Below are 18384 nucleotides of genomic sequence, written 5' to 3'. Positions count from 1 at the left end.
GAGAGACACGCAAACTCAAAATATACAGTCGCAGGCGTCAGGGTCGAAATCGAATTCACGACCTCCTGTATACAAGGCGAGGTAGTTAACATCTCCTAGCCACCGTGATGACTGAGAGAGACACGCAAACTCCAAATATAACAGCAGCAGGCGTCAGGGTCGGGATTTGAACCCACGACCTCCCGTAGACCAGGCGAGGTAGTTCACATCTCGTGACCGCGACGCCCTCTGTAAGCCGGTGGGAAAATAGCCGTGGAATCCTCTGTATCAAAAACACGAAACAGGTAACGCCGCAGCCCTGCAATTGCCTGCTCACGCCACTGCTTGCAGAAGGGGTTTACCCACTATAAAAGGGGCTGTAGAGGGGCCGTCCATAAATGACGTCACGCACCTGGGGGGGGGGGGGGTCAGACATTTGTGACGATGTGTGACGAGGGGGGGTTGAGAAATGTGATGTCACATCGAAATGCGCAACTTTAAATGAATATAGACAGCACGTTATATTTAATGAAATTAACTTTTTAATAAATGTGTTTTCCTACAACATCAGAGTGCAGCGCCACATTAAATACGCACGACAATGACAACAGTTTAAAGCTATTTGAAGCATGTTTTTTTTTTTTGGGGGGGGGGGGGGGGGGGGCACAGCCTTGTGACGTCATATTTGAGGGGGGGGTCTGACTTTTTGTGACGCCGTATGACGAGGGGGGGGGGGGTCAAAAATCGTCCAAAATCGCGTGACGTCATTTATGGACGGCCCTAGAGAGAACCTCTTTCACGTTGGACAGACGTCACGGAAGAGGTGGGAGAATCCACGGTTTACCACACGGGTGCTGCTGATCTACAGCGGTGGTCCAGATGTCTCGTGACCCCCCCCCCCCCATTCAATTCGTTAAAACTCATTTATACCTGATGATGATTGCTTGTGTTGCAATCGAAACGTCGTGATTTTTATTTTTATTTTATTTTTATTTTACTTTTATTAATTTTAATTTTAATTTTTTACCTACGTGGCTTTACCGAAACAACCTAAGAATATGAATCCTTGCAGTCACGAAAGCTTCAAATCTAGAACTCAACATTTGTTTTTTTTTTGTTAAGTAAGATTTATTTAAAGCAGAATTGAATATGCAATGTGGTCAATTAATTGGAAGGGTGGGGGTGGGGGTGTCACAAGACATCTGGACCACCCTGAACTCTGGTGTGCTCATTACTGCCGGGTAGGACAGAGGCGGTGTGAGCCCTTCAATAAACTTGACCCCGTTCAATTTCGATTTACAGCTTTCGTGACTGCAGGGATTCATCTTCTTGGTTCTTTCGGTAAAGTCACGTAGAATGGAAACAATGAAAATAATAAAAAAGTTGACCCCGTTCCTTCAACTGCCGCGCAGAGAGATGGGATCGAACCCGCTACGTCTGGATGGCAAGTCACGGTGTGCCCAGACCCATTGCAGATTGAAAACTCATTTCTTTACAACTGCACTTTTTTTTGCGTGTGTGTGTGTGTTAGTGTGTTGTCTTTCCCTGTGGGGAGCGGTAGTGTAGCGGTTAGCGCGCTGCGCTACGAACCTGGCGACCCGGGTTCGATTCCCGCTCACGGCCAACACCGGTGACGATTATCTGAACCGGCCCTGGGACTCCCCTAGATCGACTCAGCCTCAAATGAGTACCTGGTGCGGTGCGTAAAATCGCCACTAGGGAGACAAAGGCGGCCGGGCGTTGTGTTGGTCACCCATCCCCTCGTGTGCCGTGCCGGCCTTAATAGGTGCTCGCTAACAGCACTTGCCCCTACAGTCTGTGAAGGCTATACGGGGGATCTTTGTTTTTTGTCTTTCCCCACGCCCCCGCTCCCCCGCCACCTCCGATGAGCACAGTTTGACATCGTACGGCGCGAAAGAAGTTCATTCACACATAACACACACCGCGGCAACATTTTGTACACATATATATATAAATATGTGTGCGTGCTTTGAAATAATAATTTAATTGCCTTCATTGCAACAACAAAACTTAAAAACATATATGGGCACAGGAGCTGCTGTAAAGCTTTGCTGAAATTTGCCACAACGAGGCGGTGTTGTGTTTTTTTTATTTTGTTCGTGTTGTAGTTCTTTGTGAAAAATACAGGACGGGTGTCCTCCAACACACGACTGACATACCGGGGATATTTCCCAGGGGTGGCAATAAGCCCGCCTCATGGAAGCCTCTGCGCAAAGGTTAGAAGAAGTGGGGAACACGCGGCGTGCTAAAAAAATAGAGAGAGAGAGAAAAAATATATAACTTAAACGTATAAAACGCACGGAAGGTAGCGCTGACATTTGAAAGGGCATCCCGGCCAGGTTTGGACTGAAACAGGCACGGCATGGAACGACAGATTTCTTACCCAATGGGAACCTAATAGCAAATCCCTCGGCTGTGGGGCAAAACTCACTCAATGTTTAGATATAGTCCGCATTAACACTTGGACGCATTCATTAATTCAGATGTGAATGCATGAATCAATGCATTCATCGATGCGTGCGTTAATGCGTCACTCTGCACGCCTCTTTTGAAGAGAGGATCATTGCCCAGCACATTAGGCGATTAAATATATTTTTTATTTTCTATCTGCGAGTACGGCGGGATTAATGTCAACAGTGGTGATTTGGTGCCGTGGTGCGAAACATGAAATGGGGCTCTCCTGTAAAATATCTCACCCCCTCCTCCTCTCTCTCCCCAGTGTAATTGCACTACCTGCACACGACATACAACGGCGGATATCCTTGCTTCATGCGGGGCAGCTGCTATGTATTGAAAAGCATGCAACAACGTGTTTGTATCTTCTTGGTTTTTTCGGTAAAGTCACGTAGAAGGGAAATAATAAAATAAAATAAATAAAACAATAAAATAATTCTCACGACGTTTCGGCCACAACGCAAGCAGCCGTCCTCAGGTGAAGAACAGGTCTGTCGGAAAGACAGCGTGTTTGTAATACTGCTGGTTGTGGTTGTGACGTCCTTACCCGCCCTCACTGGACATCAGTGAAAGAGCTTCACAGCTCATCGGATTCCTCCTGCAGTCGACATTTTCTGATTCTTACAACAACAACAACAACAAATGCCCGTTCGAATAACTGCTCTGTTTTTTTAAACGGAGCACAATTGTGCAATCGTTCCTCTCGACGTTTCGAGCGCCGTGGGGGTTTCGAAATGTGACGTCACGTCAAAATGCGCAACTTTAAATAAATATAGACAACACGTTCTGCTTAATTAAATCGACTTTTTAATAAATGTTTTCTCCTACAACATCAGAGTGCAGCGCCACATTAAATACGCACTACAATGACAATAGTTTAAAGCTATTTGAAGCATGTTTTATATTTTTTTTTGGGGGGGGGGGGGGTCTGACTTTTTGTGACGCAGTGTGACGAAGGGGGAGGGGGGTGGTCAAAAATCGTCCAAAATCGCGTGACGTCATTTATGGACGGCCCCACAGAGAACCTCTTTCACGTTGGACAGACGTCACGGAAGAGGTGGTAGGACCCAAGGTTGTCCTCGCCACACGGGTGCCGCTGATCTACTGCGGAGGTCCAGATGTCTCTTGACCCCCCCATTCATCGCTTGTGGTGCCTCTGTGGCTACGACTTTCGCTACGTCGGTGCCACTTATTTACGCCGTGCAGGCAGCGCTCGATCCAATTGGTGGCACCAGGCACAAGCAAACTAATAACAGGGAGCTAAAGGGGGGAGGGGGAGGGTGGGGGGCAAAGATTCACGAGAAAAAAAAATTATAATCTGGAATTTATCCCCATAATTACATGCGCACACCCAATTAACATGCGCCGCCGAAATCAATCTCTCTCGCATCTCAGTCTCGTCTGCATTCCCCTCTCTGCCTCTCTCTCTCTTTGTTTTAGGATCAGAGGAAACAAGAAGATGCTCGGTGTAGTCGGCACTTTGCTTCGTTCATTATTTCGTTTTTTTATGCTTTGCTTTATGTAACCCCCCCCCCCCCCCTCTTTTTAAATGAAAGATTTCACGCTCTGCTCTCCTTACCCCTTTCCCTCTCTCTCTCTACCCCCTCTCTCTACCCCCCCTCTCTCTCTCTACCCCCCCTCTCTACCCCCTCTCTCTCTACCCCCTCTCTCTACCCCCTCTCTCTACCCCCCTTCTCTCTCTCTACCCCCCCTCTCTACCCCCCTCTCTCTCTCTACCCCCTATCTCTACCCCCCCTCTCTCTCTCTACCCCCTCTCTCTACCCCCTCTCTCTCTCTACCCCCTCTCTCTACCCCCCCCCCCCTCTCTCTCTACCCCCCCTCTCCTCTCTCTCGTTCCCACCGCCCTTGAGCTCGCTCGGAGCTCTGTCGACACCACCAGCAACCCCTACCGCCCAGCCCTCTGTGTGTGTGTCACCCTGCCCCCCCCCCCCATGTGTGTGTGTGTCACCCCTGTGTGTGTGTCACCCCTGTGTGTGTGTCACCCTGTGTGTGTCACTACTCTGTGTGTGTGTGTGTCACCCCTGTGTGTGTGTGTCACCCCTGTGTGTGTGTCACCCTGTGTGTGTGTGTCACTCCTGTGTGTGTGTGTCACCCCTGTGTGTGTGTCTGACTCCTGTGTGTGTGTCACCCTGTGTGTGTGTGTCACCCTGTGTGTGTGTGTCACCCCTGTGTGTGTGTCACCCCTGTGTGTGTGTCACCCTGTGTGTGTGTCACCCCTCTGTGTGTGTGTGTCACTCCTGTGTGTGTGTGTGTCACTCCTGTGTGTGTGTCACCCTGTGTGTGTGTCACCCTGTGTGTGTGTCACCCCTGTGTGTGTGTCACCCTGTGTGTGTGTCACCCCTCTGTGTGTGTGTGTCACTCCTGTGTGTGTGTGTGTCACTCCTGTGTGTGTGTGTCACCCTGTGTGTGTGTGTCACCTGTGTGTGTGTGTCACCCTGTGTGTGTGTCACCCAAAATACCCTGGGTATTTTGTACCATCGGGCACTCCGCCCCCACAACTCCCAATCGGTGATGGGGCAGTTGTGGAGAGAGTAGAGAGTTTCCCATACCTGGGCAGTGTGCTCATGACCAGCTCCAGTTTATCAGCAGAGGTCTCACTCCGAATCAGTCGAGCGGCAATATCTTTTCATCGGTTGCGTAACGCTGTGTGGAAGCTACCTGGTCTGTCGCTCCGCACGAAGCTTCAGGTCTTCTCGGCCACGGTCATTCCCTCCCTTCTCTACGCTTGCGAAACGTGGACCCCCCTAGTGGAGCATCTTCGCCGGTTGGAAACATTTAGGCTGGCCTGCCTACGATCCATCCTGGGTTTGACCAGGCTGGATTGTGTGAGGAGCTCACAAGTCCTTGAAAGATCTGGGCAAAGTCCCATCAGTGAGCTCCTCCGGCAGGCAAGGCTGCGTTGGCTGGGTCATGTAGCCCGCATGCCCAGCCACCGCATGCCTAAACAGCTTTTGTTCGGCCGGATCGAGGGGGCTAAACGGGCGCGGCACGGGCTAGAGAAGAGATGGAGTGATGTGGTACAGGAGGACGTGGAGCTGAGTGGACTTGCCGATGACTGGTACCAGCGGTGTCAAGATCGGCCTCAGTGGAGGAGGCTCGTGAAGGACGCTACTGGGCAGTTGGAGGCAGTCGCCCTCCAACAACAACGGAGGGCGGAGGAGCGACGCTCACAACAACGAGCGGAGCGCCGGGTGGCTAAAGCACAGCAAGTTGGCACAGTAGGGGGCACAGGTGGTGCATCAGCCAGTCATCTCGGTCATCTCGGTCAGTCGACCCGTGGCACCTGCTGGGTCTGCCCCGTGACCTCCTGCCAGCGGGCGTTCGACACTTCACGTGGCCTCAAGGTGCACATGGCCTGGCACAAGCGTCGTGGTGACGTCACCGCCACTTAGTGGCGAATGGCGGTTGTTGTTGTTGTGTGTCACCCCTGTGTGTGTGTCACCCCTGTGTGTGTGTGACTCCTGTGTGTGTGTGTGTCACTCCTGTGTGTGTGTCACCCTGTGTGTGTGTGTGTCACCCCTGTGTGTGTGTGTGACTCCTGTGTGTGTGTCACCCTGTGTGTGTGTGTCACCCTGTGTGTGTCACCCCTGTGTGTGTGTCACCCCTGTGTGTGTGTGTCACCCCTGTGTGTGTGTGTCACCCTGTGTGTGTGTCACCCCTGTGTGTGTGTCACCTCTGAGTGTGTTACCCCTGTGTGTGTCACCCATGTGTATGTGTCACCCCAGTGTGTGTGTGTGTGTGTCACCCTGTGTGTGTGTCACCCCTGTGTGTGTGTCACTCCTGTGTGTGTGTGTCACTCCTGTGTGTGTGTCACCCTGTGTGTGTGTGTCACCTCTGTGTGTGTGTGTCACGTGTGTGTGTCACCCCTGTGTGTGTGTGTCACCCCTGCGTGTGTGTGTGTCTGTCACCTCTGTGTGTGTGTGTCATCTCTGTGTGTGTGTCACCTCTGTGTGTGTGTCACCTGTGTATGTGTGTCACCCCTCTGTGTGTGTGTCTGTCACCTCTGTGTGTGTGTCACCCCTGTGTGTGTGTCACCCTGTGTGTGTGTCACCCTGTGTGTGTGTGTGTGTCACCTCTGTGTGTGTGTCACGTGTGTGTGTGTGTCACCCCTGTGTGTGTGTGTCACCCCTGTGTGTGTGTCACCTGTGTGTGTGTGTGTCTCCCCGGCACGCGGCGTAAATCAGAGGCGGGATCGATGCGCGGCTTCGCAAAATCGCGCGAGGATAAACGACGCCGCTCATCGGGACATCGCGGATGAAATATAAACACAATTGTTGCGAAATTAACGCTTTGTCAGTGTGTCGTCGTCAGAATGAAACACGCGTGCGTCCTCTCTGTCTCTCTCTGCCTGCTCCGTGTTGGGCCGCAGCGTGATTGACGTGCGCTGATGATCTGGTGGTGATCGCTGCTCACTCGCACAAGGGAGTTGGAGAGCACAACCTGGAGCGCGCCGCTAAGTTCGGTAAAGTCTGCAAGACTGTGTATATTTTTAAATACGTGTCTTGCTCATGAGGCCTCCTTTGCCAGTACCAAAATATACTAGTAGGGTTTTTCCCCCTTTTTTCTGGCAACAAATCTGACACCTTTAGCAAGGAATCATGTTAACATTGACCACAACACTTGCAGTCAAATGCAAACAAAAACATTAAGGCCAAAAGGCGTCACCTGGTCGAACACCATGTGAGACTAGGCTCTAAGAAAATCTGTCTCTGGTGTGGACCAATCAGTTTCAAGGACAATGCATACATTATCAGAGTATTGTTTGCATTTGACTGCAAGTATTGTGGTTAATGTAAACATGATCCCTTGCAAAAGGTGTCAGTTTTGTTGCCAGAAAAAGGGGAAAAACCCTAATAGTACGTGTATTGGTGTTATAGGTAGGGCTACCTTCGTTTAATTCATACTGTAAAGTATTGCGATGCCCTCTTCAGCGGGGGCGAGTTCTTACTCGAAAATTTTAATTGAATGAATGAAAGAAGGTGGGGCCTTACCATCAAACCCCATCAAAACGACACACCTGCCTGGGTATTTTGTCCACCCCTCAAATCCCTATTGTTGATGGCGGTTGTTGTTGATCTCTCTGTTGTTGTTGATATCTCTGTTGTTATTGTTGTTGTTGATCTTTCTGTTGTTGTTCTCTGTGTTGTTGTTCTCTCTGTTGTTGTTGTTGTTCTCTCTGTTGTTGTTGATCTCGCTGTTGTTGTCGATCTCTCTTGTTGTTGTTGTTGTTGTTGATCTCCCTGCAGCTCACGGCCACCACCAACAGCATCGACAGAGGCTACCTGAACCGGTCCCCGGGCCTGTAGGTCGACTTAGTCTCAGGTGAGTACCTCGTGCGAACATCGCCACTGGGGAGACAAAGGCGGCCGGGAGTGGCGCTGGCCACCCACCCCCTCGTGCGCCGTGCCAGCCTCCATATGTGCTGCTCGCTAACAGCGCTTGCAAGGCTGTTGAGGCTTTTCGGGAGATGTTTGCGCTCTTGAAGGAACGCACAATTGTGCCTCATTTAAACACAAAGCAAGCTATTCGAACACACACGCATTGTTGTTGTCGTATGGTTCTCAAGGCAGAGCAGCTTGCCCGCGTGATTATGCACAACCCCTGCCAAACCACAGCCTCCCCCCCCTACAGAGTTGTCAGAAGCTCCCGTCATCACTCTGCTGTCCGCATTTGGAACTGCCTCCCTGATCAACACATCGTCGGCGACATCACCGGTTCTCGTCTTCGAGTCCTGCAAATGCCAAGCTCCACAACACATGCGAACCAATGATCATGCCGATTAGATGGACTAACACATTGTCCTGCGGAGGGAGCTGGTAGGAACATTGGGTTGCTCGGTCAATGGCCAGGGTCAACGGCGGCGTGGTGTATTCCGCAAATATGCCCGACTGTGAGGGCGGGCACAAGCCGGCGTGAGTAGGTTAAACGTTGAGTTTTATAAGGGCACCACGGGGTGACCAGCTCCTCCCCACCCAGCCCCACTATCCCACCTTCCACCCTCCCCACCCAGCCCCTCCCCACCCTCCACACCCAGACCCTCCCCACCCTCCCCTCCCCACACAGCCACACCCCCCCACCCAGCCCCTCCCCACGCTCCCCTCCCCACCCAACCCCACCCTCCCCACCCAGCCCCTCCCCACCCTCCCCTCTCCACCCAGCCCCACCCCTCCCATTTTTGGATGCACGCCGGACGGACACAATACTCCCCTGTGGGCTGGTGTAACCAGCAGGTTACTACCAGTAATCTTCTTTGGGTCTGTCGGTAAAGTCACGGAGATAGGTTCAAAGAAAATAAAAAAAACAACAAAAATTACCAAAACAAGTATAACCCGTAAAAACTAAGTTTTTCACTATAAATCCTTTATATGCGTGGCGGCTAGAGTCCTCTCGTCCTCTGGCTTGAGATGGCTGCCACCTATGGCTCAGATGAATGCATGGCACCATTAAGCAATTGGTAATTAAATATAATATCTTTGTCCTAAAAAGTGTAAAATTTTGGATTTTTTTTCACGAACATTAATTGTCACGCACAACGAGTCTGTGTGGAAAATGTCAGCTCGATTGGATCACGGGAAGTGGGTTAAAAAACGACCGAAAGATTTGCACGGTCGTATGCAAGCAAGCAAGTGCGCAAGTGAACTTAATATAAGTATAACCAGTAAAAACAAAGTTTTTCACTATAAATCCTTTATATGCGTGGCGGTGAGAGTCCTCTCGTCCTCTGGCTTGAGATGGCTGCCACCTATGGGTCAGATGATTGTCGGCCAGTATTAAGCAATTGGTAATTAAATATTTAATTTGTTTTCCCTAAACAGTGTAAAACTTTGGAAAAAAAATGTCACGAACATTAATTGTCTCGCACAACGAGTCTGTGTGCAAAATGTCAGCTCGATTGGATCACGGGAAGTGGGTTAAAAAACGACCGAAAGATTTGCACGGTCGTAAGCAAGCAAGCATGCAAGCAAGCAAGCAAGCGAACTTAATATAAAGTATTTAAAAAATATATTCGCCTGTGGAGGACGCGGGGATCGATCCCGCGACCTTTGGCATGGGAAGCAAGGGCGCTACCAACTGCGCTACTCCGCCACGGCCTGTGGAGGGGTTACGCTCTGGGCTCTTAGACTCTGACGTTCAGCCAAAGCCATGAATGCGTTCTATTTGAATATATGTAAAATAAAAAAAATTTGCCTAAAAAGTGTAAAATTTAGGGAATTTTTTGGCAAATCTTTCGGTCGTTTTTTAACCCACTTCCCGTGATCCAATTGAGCTGACATTTTCCACACAGACTCGTTGTGCGTGACAATTAATTTTCGTGAAATGTTTTTTCCAAAATTTTACACTGTTTATGGAAAACTTTTTAAATATTTAATTACCAATTGCTTAATGCTGGCAGACAATCATCTGACCCATAGGTGGCAGCCATCTCAAGCCAGAGGACGAGAGGACTCTAGCCGCCACGCATATAAAGGATTTATAGTGAAAAACTTTGTTTTTACGGGTTAATTTTTTTCGTCTCAGCTGCGTGTGACGCTTTCCTGCACATCATCAGAATTTTTATTCATACTGGAGGAATGTGACGAGCTATAAAGCTGTTTTTTTCACAGATGTCCACCCATTGGTGCACCGGTGTTCATCACTCCTATACTGCTCCGAGCCAACGGTGGGAATGCCACGCTGCTATGGCGAGACCGAGTCTATCCATAGGACACAAGCACTGATGATTTCTCCGCAAATTAGCGCTCATGTGTATGTACTTGTAGGTATGTTGAACTTCTTTGTGTATGTATGTATGCGTGTTCAACTTCTTTTGCGATATACATAGCCAACCGCGCTAAATCGGAGGTGTTGGGGGAAGGACAGCAAACTGAACACACACACACGACAACAAACCAGTTCTAAAGAAATGCGAAACGAATATTCAATCTCGCGTGGGTTTCGCGATGTTGCCTACGGGAGGATGGCATCGTTCAGGCAGACTGGGGGTGCGTTGCGGCTGCATTGTCGCTCGACGCTGATCCGGCCTCGGTTACCGACGCGGGCGCCTTCAGGCAAAGCTCTCGACGTTTCGAGCGCCGTGGCCGAGAACACGAATAACACTGGTCAACAAATTTTTTTTCTTTTTCTGCCCTGGAATTTTGCAGCTGTTTTAGACTAATTTCAGGGTGCTGATTCCAAATCTGATCGTAGATTTGCTCTATCACATCTCATTTTTGTGCTATCGGCATACCCCATTTTCATTGATTTTACCCGAAATTAACTCTGTCACTTATGATTGCAAGTTGTTGCGAGTCAGTGACTGCTTTGGTGTTAAAATATGGTGCTGTATTTTTAGGATAGTGTGTTTATAATATAATCTTATGTAGATATCCACATTTTTTAAATATTTTTCTTCCGCAGTTTTTCATTGAAAATGCAATATTTGATATCTCGAAAACCTGATGTGATAGACAAAAACTGATGCCAGAAAATTTGGAATCAGCACCCCAAAATTACATTAAAAACCGTTGGAATACCTTATGCCAGAAAAAGTATTGACCAGTGTAGTCGGAGTCGATTTGGTTCTGTTAGTAGCTGGGTACGTACTGATCGGCGAGATGGGATGGAGTAGATTGATGGCGACTCTTGAAGACGAGTAGACATAGTTTATACACAATCCTGTTTTCAATAGGTAGCCAATGCAGCTCATCACGTATCATTAATTCATTAATGATTGCTTTCCCCTCTCTTCTAGATTTGAAGCTTTCGTGACTGCAAGGATTCATACTCTTAGTTCTTTCGGTAAAGTCACGTAGGTAAAAAAATGAAACAAAAATTGATAAAAATAAAACAAAAAAATAACTGATTTTATTGTTTTATTTTTATTAATTTTCATTTCATTTTTTTACCTACGTGACTTTACCGAAAGAACTAAGAGTTATATATTCCCCTCTCTTGTCAAGAAGCTGAGCTGAGAGCGCGTGTGTGCCAAGTCGTTTATAACGGGGCTGGGGGTGGGAGGTTATCGGTGAGTAGTGAGCGGCGTGCATTCGTAATTAGCTCGTTACGCAGCGCCGGCCGTGGGGAGGAGGGGGCGTGGGGCGGTGGGGCGGTGGGGCGGTGGGGGGGGGCTCCGACTTGCCACGGCGTGCGGGGAGACGGACGGCAGGCGGAAGGTACCGCGGCATTTTGCGAGAGTTCGACGAAGCGCGGCTCTTTGGCGGAAGGCAATTAGCGCGCTGTGGAGGAGACGAGAGCCGGAGGCGCGCGGCATGCAACCCAAGCGGAGGGGACCATCCGGTGCCGGATTATACTCGTAGCAAAAGTAGCTGCGTGTGGGCTCGTCCGTAAATGACGTCACGCACCTAGGTGGGGGTGAGGGGGGGGTCAGACATTTGTGACGATGTGTGAAGAGCGGGGGTGGGGGGGGGGGTTGAGAAATGTGACGTCACGTCAAAATGAGCAACTTTAAATAAATATAGACAACACGTTCTGCTGAATTAAATCGACTTTTTAATAAACGTTTTCTCCTACAACATCAGAGTGCAGCGCCACATTAAATACGCACTACAATGACAATAGCTTAAAGCGATTTTAAGCATATATATTTTTTGGGGAGGCAGAGCTTTGTAACGTCATGTTTGAGGGGGGGTCTGATTTTTTGTGACGCCGTGTGACGAGGGGGGGTGGTGAAAAATCGTCCAAAATCTCGTGACGTCATTTATGGCCGGCCTGTACGTAGCTACGGGAGCTCCGCACTTTCAAGGGCCCCGCGCTCAATGCGTTGAAGCTATCAATTTCCGGTTCAGTGATTCTGCACTTGCTCTATCAGTATAGTACTATACCGCCTTCAATTTTTATTAACGACTGGGTGTTTAAGGTTAGCGATTTGTCGTATTATTTGGCTGCGTAGCAAATTAAAAAATACAATTACTTTAACATGCAAGTAAACATTTGCGTTTTCATATTCACGTTTGTTTTTTTGTTATTTAGGGCCCCTTAATAACATATGCTACAGGCCCCGCACTAGCTTACTCCGGCACTGCTTAGATGGCCTTGGCTTCGGTTTTAATCGCGGTGGCTCTTCGAACCAGACTAAGGCTACCAAAGTGTTCAGCGTTAAATCACGGGGGGGGGGGGGGGGCGGGGTAGGGGCAGACTGCGCTTTTCACTCCAGGGTCCAGCCAGCGGCAGAGCTGTCGAGTGTCGCAGGCAGTGGGAATGAAATTGGGGACCAGGGAGAGGGGAGAAAAATGGCAAAAGGTTTGGGCCCCATTTTTAAATCCTTTATATTAAGTTCACTTGCTTGCGTGCTTACGACCGTGCAAATTTTTCGGTCGTTTTTTTACCCACTACCCGTGATCCAATCGAGCTGACATTTTGCACACAGACTCATTGTATGTGACAATTAATTTTCTTGAAATTTTTTTTCAAAATTTTTACACTTTTTATGAAAAAATAAATTATATTTAATTACCAATTGCTTAATGGTGACAGGCAATCATCTGACCCATAGGTGGCAGCCATCTCAAGCCAGAGGACGAGAGGACTCTAGCCGCCACGCATATAAAGGATTTATAGTGAAAAACTTTGTTTTTACGGGTTAATTTTTATCTCTTGCGTGCCACCCACGACACGCCACCGTACAGACCACGGCACTCCCCTTTAGAGAGAGAGAGATGAACAACACAGCAATAATAATAATAATAATTCACCACTCACAATTCCTTGCACACAGATGGCCCTCCTGCGGAACTAGGAGCACCGCTTATTTACCGAGGGTACGCCTAACTCCTTTTTAATATAAACAAAGCACTTTTTAAATGGACCAATCCATTGCGGCTAGATCGATTATGCCCAGGTCACCGCAGCGGGAGACGGATTCATCTCGGGGCCCGCGGGGTCCGTGGATGCAAACGGGCCGGACAAATGAAGCTGTGACAAGGTGAGGATTACACCTGCCTTGTCGCCTGCAGCAGCAGCAGTAGCAGCAGCAGTAGCAGCAGTAGCAGCAATAGCAGTAGTAGCAGCAGCAGTGGCAGAAGTAGCAGCAGCAGCAATAGCAGAAGTAGCAGCAGCAGTAGCAGAAGTAGCAGCAGTCGCAGCATCAGTAGTAGCATCAGTAGTAGCAGCAGCAGCAGTAGCAGCAGCAGCAGTAGCAGAAGTAGCAGCAGTAGTAGTAGCATCAGTATCAGCAGCAACAGTAGTAGAAGTAGTAGCAGCAGCAGTAGTAGCAGCAGCAGTCGCAGCATCAGCAGTAGAAGCAGCAGCAGCAGAAGTAGCAGCAGTAGCAGCATCAGCAGTAGTAACAGCATCAGCAGTAACAGCATCAGCAGCAGCAGGAGCCGCGAATTCAAATATCGGGATGCAGCGGCTGTCTGCCCGGGATGTGCAGATCACATCAGCAAATTGGTAGACCTCTTCGGCTTCGGGCACTACAAAATGCTGAATGTCAGCAAAGTCCGGCTTTTTTTTGCCTTCAAATATATATATAAAAAAAAATTAACCCGTAAAAACAAAGTTTTTCACTATAAATCCTTTATATGCGTGTTCAATGGGCCACAACCCAGCCCACATTGGTCTTTGAAACGGGCGGCTAGAGTCCTCTCGTCCTCTGGCTTGAGATGGCTGCCACCTATGGGTCAGATGATTGACTGCCACCATTAAGCAATTGGTAATGAAATATTAAACATTTTTACCTAAAAAGTGTAAAATTTTGGAAATTGTTTTTCACGAAAAGAAATTGTCACGCACAACGAGTCTGTGTGCAAAATGCCAGCTCGATCACGGGAAGTGGGTTAAAAAACGACCGAAAGATTTGCACGGTCGTAAGCGCGCAAGCAAGCAAGCAAGTGAACTTAATATAAAGGATTCAATAAAACCCGATCTACTTTTCCTTTCTCCAGTAAACCAGCCGTTCCGTTACGACGTGAAGAACTCAGTCGGAAATCTCGCCGTGGAGGTGGATATCCACAGAGCTACCCTCCCGCCGACCCCTCCCCTCGCTCTGCAGGAGTGGGGCAGAACATTAGCGCTCGCTCCGCACGCGTGAGAAATGCGCGTTGCATGACAATCGAACTGATTTTTCATTCGTAAAGATCCGGAACGTATCTGATGTAAGTGCAGTTTGAAATGGAACGCCGTGGGATATTTATTGTTGTGCGCGTGTGTTTATGGGGCTGCGCTATGAACCTGGCGACCCGAGTTCGATTCCCGCTCACGGTCAACACCAGTTACGATTATCTGAACCGGTCCTGGGCCTCCCCTAGGTCGAATCAACCTCGAATGAGTACCTCGTGCGGTGCGTAATCATCGCCACTAGGGAGACAAAGGCGGCCGGGAGTGGCTTCTGGCCACCCACCCCCTCGTGTGCCGTTACTCACACGCCGCTGCATGGGGTTGAACCCAGGTTCTTGGCGTGTGCCAACTTGGCACTCTCACAGCTTGGCACCCACACCATGGAGCGAAACGTCGGACAACGTTCCGGAAACGACACGCGGTGCGACCGGGTCAACACGCCAACGCTTCAGCTCACGAAGAAGCTTGCGGCACGTGGGCGCGAAACGTCGGACCTCGTGCCGGAACGAGGGGACGAGCTGTGAAGGACTGAGATAGGAGGATGATTTCTCCACAACTCTCTGGTTGTCGCCTGACGACGAAGCTGGTTGCAATTATCGACGAAATGTCGCAATACTCGAATTGTAAATGTCGTGGGTTTACTCTCCAACACACCGGTGTGTGAACTATATTATTGGTTCTGTCGGTAAAGTCACGTAGAAGGGAAATAATACAATAATAAAAATATGAAACAATAAAATTCTCACGACGTTTCGATTGCAACACAAGCAATCATCAGGTGTGAAAAACACAGTGGTGGCCGGTTTTACGACACATTTATATTCGCGCGATCTAACCCAACAAAATAAAAAACCTCTATTATGGATAATAAAAAAACCCATCGCTTCATTCGTGGATATGCCGCTTAATTCGCTCCCTCAAGAATAATGAAATTGGACAGTAGCGCGGCCACCAAATTTAATTGGGTGTAACTACAGGGAAGCGCTTCGGGTTTTAACAACGCCGGATAGACTTAATTTGTATTTTACCGCCATTGGATTCAACACAACAGCAAAAAGTAACCAAACCGAGCGTGGCTCGTTTGGTCCGCGGGTCAAAGGTCACGGCTGCGAACGCTCCGTCTGGAGGTGCCCAGGGTTCGTAATGACGTTAAAGATATTTTTTTATATATTTTTTTATATTTCACCCGGACAATCCCTTGAGATTGAACGCCTCATTTTGCGATGATGTCCAAGGGGGTGTCGATTGACACGTACGGAGCAGAACACGCATTGACACGTAACTGATTTATTATTTAAAGAATTTAACTTATACACGTTTGAATAATGATGATGATGATGATAATGATGTAATGATACAACGAATGCAATTTGTAGCGTGCAACAATATTTCAGCGTTACAAAAATAAATGGACTCTGAGGTCGTGGGCCAAGCTCGGTGCTGCGAGAAAGCCAGGCGAAAGAGGTGGGACCTTTAACAAAGACGGTGAGTCCTTTAACAATGAGATGAGGCTTTGCCAATTAGGTGGGACCTTTAACAATGAGGCGAGTCCTTTAACAATGAGATGAGGCATTACCAACTAGCTGTGGCCTTTAACAAAGAGGTGTGGCCTTTAACAATGAGATGAGGCTTTACCAATTAGGTGTGGCCTTCAGCAAAGAGGTGTGGCCTTTAACAGTGAGGCTAGTCCTTTAACAATGAGATGAGGCTTTACCAACTAGCTGTGGCCTTTAATAAAGAGGTGTGGCCTTTAACAATGAGATGAGGCTTTACCAATTAGGTGTGGCCTTCAGCAAAGAGGTGTGGCCTTTAACAGTGAGGCTAGTCCTTTAACAATGAGATGAGGCTTTACCAACTAGCTGTGGCCTTTAATAAAGAGGTGTGGCCTTTAACAATGAGATGAGGCTTTACCAATTAGGTGGGACCTTTAACAATGAGGCGAGTCCTTTAACAATGAGATGAGGCTTAACCAACTAGCTGTGGCCTTTAACAAAGAGGTGTGGCCTTTAACAATGAGATGAGGCTTTACCAATTAGGTGTGGCCTTCAGCAAAGAGGTGTGGCCTTTAACAATGAGGCTAGTCCTTTAACAATGAGATGAGGCTTTACCAACTAGCTGTGGCCTTTAATAAAGAGGTGTGGCCTTTAACAATGAGATGAGGCTTTACCAATTAGGTGGGACCTTTAACAATGAGGCGAGTCCTTTAACAATGAGATGAGGCTTTACCAACTAGCTGTGGCCTTTAATAAAGAGGTGTGGCCTTTAACAATGAGATGAGGCTTTACTAATTAGGTGTGGCCTTCAACAAAGAGGTGTGGCCTTTAACAATGAGGCGAGTCCTTTAACATTGAGATGAGACTTTACCAATTCGGTGTGGCCTTTCACAAATATGGTGAGTCCTTTATCAATGAGTTGTGGTTTTTAACAAAGAGGTGAGGCCTTTAACAAGCATGTATTGTTTTTGTAATGTTTTTTGTTGTTGTGACTTTCTGACCCGCCCCTACTGGGCGTCTGTGAAAAAGAGCTTTATAGCTCATCGGATTCCTGCTGCAGTTTAAATAAAGATTCTGATTAGGAAGAAGTGTCTCCTAAAAGTCGTATAGACTCAACGCTTCTGTTGCTGCAGCAGCAGCAGGAGGATGGTGATGATGAGGATGATGATGGTGATGATGAGGATGATGATGATGGCGATGATGAGGATGATGTTGGTGATGATAATGAATTGGATGTTGATGATGATGGTAATGAGTAGGATGGTGATGATGATGAGGATGTTGATGATGGTGATGATAATGAATAGGATGATGATGAGTAGGATGGTGATGATGATGATGAGGATGTTGATGATGGTGATGATAATGAATAGGATGATGATGAGTAGGATGGTGATGATGAGGATGTTGATGATGTTGATGATGGTGATGATAATGAATAGGATGATGATGAGTAGGATGGTGATGATGATGACGGTGACGATGATGGCCGCGTTACAGACGCCCGATCAGTGGCCACGCTCCTCCCGCTCCTCGGGGCGGAGACGGGGAAGAGCTTCATCCGGCACGGGGCCTATCGAGTCGGCGGCGTGCAGGCGGAGTGCAGGCGGTGCGACTGCACTGGGGTTTGGGGAGGAGGTTGTAAGGAGCCTCGATTTAATTTGTCGCACCAGGGCACGTGCCCACTCAGCTGCGCCACTGGGTTTTGTTTTATTTTTTATTTTAAAGTATTTTGTGAACAAGACGGTTCAGGCACGCAACACAGAGGGTGTTGAAAGGGGGTCGTCACCAACACAACACACTCACACATTACGGATTAACAGTGCAATGGAAACCTGTCTTAAATCGCATGCTTACAAGAAAATATTTTAATAAACTCTTGCAACTCCCTGGTGTCTTCCTAAGCTCTGATAGCCCTGTAGGAGAAGGATACAAAAGGGTAAAAGGGGGGAAAGAGGCGGGTGGGGGGGGTGTACCTTAACGCCCTCACGATCCCCTTCAGAAACAATGCCCCACTGGAGGAGAGGTAGAGAAAGGGGTTACATGTTTGGCGGTAAGGAGGTTAAATCTTGACTCAAAGCTTTCGTGACTGCAGTCATTCATATTCTTTGGGTCTATCGGTAAAGTCACGTCGGTAAAAAATAAAATTAATGAAAACAACTAAATTAAATCACGACGTTTCGGGCGCAACACAAGCGTCCTTCTTCAGGTGGTGCTTTCGCTACGTTGTCCCCACCTGCAGAAGGACGCTTGTGTTGCGCCCGAAACGTCGTGATTTAATTAAGTTGTTTTCATTTATTTTATTTTTTTACCTTCGTGACTTTACCGAAAAAAAATAAATAAATCTAGAATTGGCGTGGAG

The sequence above is a fragment of the Lampetra fluviatilis genome, chromosome 52 (genome assembly GCF_964198595.1).
Source record: "Lampetra fluviatilis chromosome 52, kcLamFluv1.1, whole genome shotgun sequence".
NCBI lineage: Eukaryota > Metazoa > Chordata > Hyperoartia > Petromyzontiformes > Petromyzontidae > Lampetra > Lampetra fluviatilis.
Note: the sequence above shows the minus strand (reverse complement) of the source record.